Raw genomic sequence first — 8,370 nt, 5'->3', positions numbered from 1 at the left:
CCTCCGATGTAGCCTACGGTTAAATGATGATAGTCCCTTCGAATGCTAAGGTATCCTCACAACTGTTGCCTTCAATGACCTATCGATGACCCTACGATGACCCTTCAACATCCCCAGGATAAAACTACTTACTTCTCAATAGTAAGGACAGTTTTACCCTCATAAGGATGGAAAATGCCCAGAAAGACCTCGGACAGGTATAACCTTAATTGCTCATTCATAATAGAAAAATGCTTTTCACACCCCACACCTTTCAAACATCCTTTTTTAGAAAATCACCACTTAGCATACATCCGTACTAGGATCATTGCCAAGTTATATTTTTCTAAACCATTTTCAAAATTAAAGGGATAACCACTTTGTATACATTCATGCAAGAATCATTACAAAGTTAAATTCTCATTTTCAAAACATCTTTCATACATTTCTCAACCACTTTTTCAAACCTAGAAAACATAAATGATTGAGCAATTAAGAGCCCATGGATAACCATGGATACGAAGGGTGCCTAACACCTTCCCTTTGTATAAAGTACCTCCCGAACCTAAGAATTTAAACTTAAGGTCTTTCCTGTTCTTTTCCACCTTTCCGTAAGGGATAAAAGAAAAGTCGGTGGCGACTCTTGCTAACCGCGACATTGCGATTACAAATCCGATAAAGTCCAGTTCACCGTATGACAGAACTGGCAACTCTGCTGGGGATTAAAAAGAGAGGTCCATCTTAAAAAAAAAAAAAAAAAAAAAAAAAAAAAAAAACCATTTATGTTTTCCTTCTTTTAAGGGGGGCTTTGAGTGAAAGATCCTACACCCGGATCTAGTGTACCTTAGGTAAGTAGCAATAGATCATCGCGACTATCCGGCGTATACTGGAATGGTTAAAATGATAGCTACGGTTAATGTGACACTTTGGTTGTCCTGATGTTCCTCATGTTACTTGAGGAAAAATTTGGCTTCCGCGTGGTGTCATCAAAGCATTAACCAGACCTTTAGAACCCTAATTGACTCATCCTAGCCATTAGAAAGTAGTGAGATAACTGACTTCGGTTCCGACTGAGGTTGGTTGATACTCGATGCTACACTCTTTGAGATTGGACTTTAGGAAAGCTTCGGTCAACCACTTGGTGTTGCACTGAAGTGGACCCAAAGAAAGGTCGATGATCTGAGATCCTTCTAGAACCCGGTTACTATTCTAGGACAGGTTGAACCAACCAAACTTCAGTGGGGAGGGTACTTGCCTATGGAACTCATGCAAGCCTTAAAACCTAGGAATAATTGTTGTGTGACATGCTTGTGCTTGCATAACATCATAACATCATAACATCATCATACTGACCATTTCAAGGACTTAGGAATTTAGCTTTGCTCTTTGAACAGGTTATGGCTTCTAGGAAGACTATCTGGATCAATCTTGTAACAACCTCTCCCCAACTCAAGGATTTGGTGTCAGAACTCCCTGATCATGCTCAGTTCAGCAAGAAACATGGTCATCTCCTCAATTTGGTTACCACTGGTTTCAAAGAAGATATGATGAGAGTCCTATTCCAGTTCTTCGATCCTAAGCATCATTGCTTCACTTTCCCAGATTATCAGTTGGTACCCACATTAGAAGAATTCTCCCAGCTGCTTGGGATACCTATCCTGGATCAAATGCCTTTCAGTGGTTTAGAAAAGATGCCAAAAGCCGAAGAAGTTGCCGCAGCTTTACACATGACAAAGTCCGACATTGAAACTAATTGGGTAACAAGAAGTGGAATTAAAGGTTTACTTGCCAAATTTCTGATAAGTAAGGCCCGAGAATTCCTAAAAGTGATGAATGTCCATGCTTTTGAAGATGTTCTAGCATTGCTAATCTATGGTTTGGTGTTATTCCCTAATCCAGACCAATTCATAGACATGAACGCTATTAAGATATTCCTCACTCATAACCCTGTGCCTACCTTGCTTGGAGATGTCTTGCATTCCCTTCACACTCGCACTATGAAGAAGCAAGGGACTCTCATGTGTTGCATACCTTTGTTGTCTAGGTGGTTTATTTCGCACCTTCCTCAATCAATCTTGAAGAATGATCAAAATCTGAAGTGGTCTCAAAGGATAATGGCACTCTCCCATTCGGACGTCCGTTGGTGTTCTAACCTCAGAGAAAATGTTATCATCATCGACCGTTGTGGAGAATTCCCTAATGTACCCCTCATGGGGATAAGAGGAGGTATTACTTATAATCCTGCCTTAGCCCTACGTCAGTTTGGGTATGCTCGAAGGGATGGTCCGCATGAAATAATTGTTCAAGGTATAGTGTTTGACTATGACAATGACCCTCAAAATCTCCGTCAAAAGTTTGTACGAGCTTGGGGCATGGTGAAAAGAAGCAATTTAGGCAAGAAAAATTCTATTCCTATGGAACCTTATCTTAGATGGGTACGCGCCAGAGCTCGCGAACTTGTCATGCCGTATCTTGCAGTCGGACCATTGATTGTTGAATCAGAGGTCGAAGGAGGTACTTCCCAGATCATTCCTTACCCAGATATGCCTACTGATGTTGAGGAATTGAAAAGATCCTGGACCCAGTTGAAAGAAGAGAGGGATACTTTTGAAGCTCAGTTCAATACAGAAAGGAAGAAAGTACTAGAGCTCACCAGTCAGCTTAACGAAGAACGAAGACTCAATGCATATCTTCGCCCAAAAAGAAGTCGCCCCTGGGAGACTTGAGCTTTCATTGTATTTTACTATTATTCCTTTTGTAACGAACATTGATTAAAAAAAGTAGCAATAAACATTTCTCTCTTGTTGGTGATTTATGCAAAGTTAAATTCCAAAAGTCCTTGAAAACATTTCATACATTGCATAGCATAACATGACATTGCATAACAGGTACTCTAAAAGGATCAGTATTCTCACGGTTTTCCTTCAAACAGAAAAATGGATCTCGAGCAAACTGTCAAAGATCTCCAGACTCAGAATGCTCAGTTCAAGGAGATGATGCTAAGCTTATCCAAGGGGCAGGAGGAACTGAAGGCTCTTTTGGCCGAAAAGAAGAAGGACAAGAAAGCTGTGAGCTTCATTAACCCGGGCAGAAGGCGTAAAGGACAGGCTACGGGAATCAAATTTGGAATCCCGAATGGTCCAGAGGAGGGGGCGGAAATTGAGTCAGAGGAGGAGAATCCTGATTTCTCCAACCCTGAGGATGAAGATGAAGAGTATGAAAATGAACAGTACTCTCCAAGAGATGATAAGTACAAACTGCTGGAAGAACGCATGCTAGCCATGGAGGGTCAGAAGACACCTGGTCTGGATTTCGAAAGTTTGGGTCTGGTCTCCGATGTGACCATTCCTCGCAAATTCAAAATCCCCACTTTCACTAAGTACGATGGTGCATCCTGTCCTCAGATGCATTTAAGGGCTTATGTGAGAAAGATTCAGCCGCATACCACTGATAAGAAACTGTGGATCCACTTCTTCCAAGAAAGTCTGTCTGGCACTCAGTTGGAATGGTATTATCAGCTCGAGAGTTCTGACATCCGCACCTGGACTGATTTAGCAACGGCTTTCTATAAGCAGTACCAGTACAATTCTGAATTAGCACCTACTCGGCTACAGTTGCAAAACATGGCCATGGGATCTAAAGAAAGCTTCAAAGAGTATGCTCAGAAATGGAGAGATTTGGCTGGCAGAGTCAAACCCCCTATGACTGACCGAGAATTAGTAGACCTGTTCATGGGTACCCTGACTGGCCCATTCTACAGCCATCTACTGGGGAGTTCTTCATCAGGTTTCACTGAACTTATACTGACAGGTGAACGGGTGGAGAGCGGCCTTCGAAGTGGAAAGATACATGCAGCTACTTCTACAAGCAGTAAGAAGTCCTATCATGGGAAGAATGAATCGAATGCTGTGTATGGTCAGAAGAATCATAATAGGAAAAATGGTGACCATGCCGTTGGAGCAGTGACAATCGCAGCCCCGCCAGCTCAAAACTTCCAGCAAAGACAAGACAGACCAAGAAGGCAGTTTACCAAGCTCAATATGACTTTAGCACAAGCACTGCAAAGCATGCTGAAGGTAAATTTAATCGCTCTCAGAGGTCCTCCTGCAAATGTCAACACTGCTTCGCCTCGTTATAATCCCAATGCCAGGTGTGCATATCACTCCGATAGCCCTGGGCATGATACAAACGATTGTTGGCTGTTGAAGAATAAGATTCAGGACATGATCGACGCTGGGGAAATTGAGTTCGAGCCTCCGGAGACCCCTAATGTCATCACCGCTCCTATGCCTAATCATGACAAAGCTGTTAATGCTCTCGATGACGGTTCTCTCATCACTACTGTAGCGGACTTAACATCTCCTCTCCCGATCATAAAGAGGAATTTATTGCAAGCTGGTTTATTTCCAGGTTGTACTGAAGATTGCAATCTCTGCATACTCCGGCCCGAAGACTGTTTGAAATTGAAGAATGGTATCCAACGACTGATGGACGATCGTACAATCCTCTTTGAAAGGGTTTCTAAGGCAGAAAACCCTATTGAAGAAGTATCTGTGATTGCGAGGTCCAAGATTCCAGTGAAGATAACTGCTCCCAGAATACCTGTGAAGATTATTGCTGAGCCCAGAGTAGCTCCCCTGATCATTACTACCCCTGGCCCAGTACCATATTCCTCGAGCAAAGCCATTCCGTGGAATTATGGGGGTGATGTTTACATCCATGGTGTACAGCAAGTTGGCAATTCTGCTAATCCTAATGACATTGTTGGGACTAGTAAGGTTACTCGAAGCGGAAGGATCTTCTCTCCAGAGATCTCACCTCCGGTTCCCGAAAACCGAGGAAAAGAACCAGTCAACCCTTCTCAGTCAGAAACACCGGTCGAAGATACTACTGAAGACGTTGCCAAACGAGAAATGGAAGAAGTGTTGAAAATCATTCGCAAGAGTGACTTTGATGTTGTAGAGCAGTTGGGGCACACCCCATCTAAGATCTCAATGTTATCATTGCTGTTATCTTCTGAATCTCATGCCAATGCGTTAATAAAATTCTTGAAGACTGCTCATGTGCCTCAGGAAACATCTGTCGATCAGTTCGAACATTATGTGGCTCACTTGGCTGTTGACAATGGCCTAGGATTTTCCGACGCTGATCTGACACCAGCGGGAAAGAACCATAATAAGGCCCTGCATATCTCCATTGAGTGTAAAGGGATCACCCTGTCCCATGTGCTGATCGATAATGGCTCTTCTTTGAATGTGTTACCGAAAGCCGTGCTCGAGAAACTTGACTGCAAGAGCGTTGAACTGAAGCCTAGTGACATTGTGGTGCGGGCTTACGATGGTGCAAAGAGTGTTGTCCACGGCGAAGTTGTTCTCCCTATCAAGATAGGACCTCAGGTTTTCAACACTACCTTTTATGTAATGAACATTCGTCCTGCCTACTCCTGCCTATTGGGGCGCCCTTGGATTCATGAGGCAGGTGTTGTAGCTTCGTCTCTCCATCAAAAGCTAAGGTATCCAATAGAGGGTAAGATCGTCACTGTGTGTGGGGAAGAAGAATACATTGTCAGTAGTGTGCATACCTTCAGATACGTCGAAATGGACGGTGAATTCTTCGAGACTCCAACTCAGTCATTTGAAGTGGTTTCCCCGCCCGATCCTGTCCTTAAGCCAACTCCCTGTATGCCCAAGGTTGGTCGTGCTCCTCCTGCTATGATTTCTCTGAAAGATGCTCAAGCTGTAGTGGAAGATGGTGGCTGTACTGGCTGGGGTCAACTGATCAACGTACCGTACAAGTCTGACAAAGCTGGTCTGGGATTCAACTCTGAGAAGACGGTCAAAGATCAAATCAATGTTGTAGAAGATGCTGACAGCGATTGCGACCTGGATAGTTGGATCTACCCAACAATTGGCGACGGACTCAATAATTGGAAGGCTGAAGACACTATCCCGATCTCCTTTAGTCAGGAGTAATTGTTATTGTCTATTTAGCATTGCAAATTCTAATTGAACTTCTTAAAGCATTGTGTCTATACCCGGGGCACAATAGCTAATTTGTTAAGGGTTTTGTCATTTCATAAGCATATTTTCATATTCAATAAATCAATGGACATTTTCGCATTCAAATGTTGCGCTCTTTATTTTTCCTGTCGTCTTTCAAACAAGCTATGCTTTCTTACACACACTCACGTAACGAATTGCAGATCCGTACTCACTCTGGATCCTATTGATAATAATTCCGCTACTGTTCATTATGACTTTGAAAATCCAATCTACCAAGCCGAAAATGGAAGTGAGGAAGATTGTGAAGTCCCTGGAGAGCTTGCCAGATTGTTATTGCAAGAGGAAAGGACTATACAGCCGCATGAAGAGTCCCTCGAAATTGTAAATCTGGGTACTGAGGTAGACAGAAGAGAAGTCAAAATAGGAGGAGGATTGGAAAGCAGTGTCAAGGAAAGATTGATTCGGATGTTACATGACTATGTAGAGGTTTTCGCTTGGTCTTACGAAGACATGCCCGGGTTGGATACTGATATAGTGGTGCATCGGCTGCCTACGAGGGAAGACTGCCGTCCTGTCAAGCAAAAGGTTCGCCGCATGCGTCCTGAAATGTCTGAGAAAATCAAAGCCGAGGTTATGAAACAATTCAATACCGGTTTCTTAGCTGTTACTTCTTATCCTCAATGGGTTGCTAATGTGGTGCCAGTGCCAAAGAAAGATGGTAAGGTGCGAATGTGCGTGGATTACAGAGATTTGAATAAAGCGAGTCCCAAAGATGACTTTCCACTCCCACACATTGATGTTCTGGTAGATAACACCGCTCAACACAAATTATTCTCATTCATGGATGGTTTCTCAGGTTACAATCAGATTAAGATGGCACCTGAGGACATAGAGAAAACCACGTTTGTGACGCAATGGGGCACTTTCTGTTACAAAGTAATGCCGTTCGGTCTAAAGAACGCCGGGGCAACATACCAGCGTGCTATGGTGGTTTTGTTCCATGACATGATTCATCATGAGATAGAAGTATATGTGGATGACATGATAGCTAGATCTCATACTGAAGAAGAACATCTCGATCATTTATACAAACTGTTCGAGAGGTTGAAGAAGTACAAGTTGAGATTGAATCCGAACAAATGCATCTTTGGAGTAAGATCCGGTAAACTCTTGGGCTTTATTGTCAGTGGTAAAGGAATTGAGGTGGACCCAGCTAAAGTGAGAGCTATTCAGGAAATGCCAGTCCCCCGTACGGAGAAAGAGGTCAGAGGTTTCTTGGGACGTTTAAACTACATTGCTCGATTTATCTCCCACTTGACCGCTACCTGCAAACCCATCTTCAAATTGCTGAGGAAGAATCAAGAGATGATATGGAATGACGAATGCCAAGAAGCTTTTGACAAAATCAAGAACTACCTCCAGGAACCTCCGATTCTGATACCACCAGTTGAAGGAAGACCTCTAATCATGTATTTGACCGTGTTAGAAAATTCAATGGGGTGCGTATTGGGGCAACATGACGAGTCTGGTCGAAAAGAGCATGCCATATACTACCTGAGCAAAAAGTTTACCGACTGTGAAACAAGATACTCACTGCTCGAGAGAACTTGCTGTGCTTTGGCCTGGGCTGCTCGCCGACTAAGACAGTATATATTGAATCATACCACTTTGTTGATTTCTAGGATGGATCCCATCAAATACATGTTCGAGAAGCCTGCCCTCTCCGGAAGAATAGCGAGATGGCAGATGATCTTAACAGAGTATGATATCCAGTACACTACCCAGAAAGCAATCAAAGGAAGCGTGCTGGCTGATCATTTGGCTCATCAAGCGGTGGATGATTACCAATCTATGAATTTTGAGTTCCCGGATGAGGATGTCATGGTTGTTGCTGATAATGAAAAACCTAAACCAGATGAAGGACCCGAATGGGGATCCCGATGGACTATGGTTTTTGATGGATCTTCTAATGCATTGGGCCATGGTGTTGGGGTTGTACTCATTTCTCCTGAAGGTTACCATACGCCTCTCACTGCTAGACTATGTTTTCATTGTACCAACAATATGGCTGAGTATGAAGCGTGTATTTTTGGACTCAAAGCTGCTATAGATTGGCGAATCAAGTTTTTGAGTGTGTACGGAGATTCGGCCTTGGTAATCAGTCAGATCAAAGGGGAATGGGATACTAAACATCCAAATCTCATCCCTTATCGAGAGCAGGTGATGACATTAATCCCATACTTCGAGGAGATTACATTCGAACACATTCCACGAGAAGAGAATCAGTTGGCAGACGCACTGGCTACCATGTCATCTATGTTCAGAGTCAGATGGGACGGTGAAGCTCCTAGGATCACTATTGAACGATTGGATGAACCAGCACACTGTT

The sequence above is a fragment of the Lathyrus oleraceus genome, chromosome 4 (genome assembly GCF_024323335.1).
Source record: "Lathyrus oleraceus cultivar Zhongwan6 chromosome 4, CAAS_Psat_ZW6_1.0, whole genome shotgun sequence".
Lineage (NCBI taxonomy): Eukaryota > Viridiplantae > Streptophyta > Magnoliopsida > Fabales > Fabaceae > Lathyrus > Lathyrus oleraceus.
Note: the sequence above shows the minus strand (reverse complement) of the source record.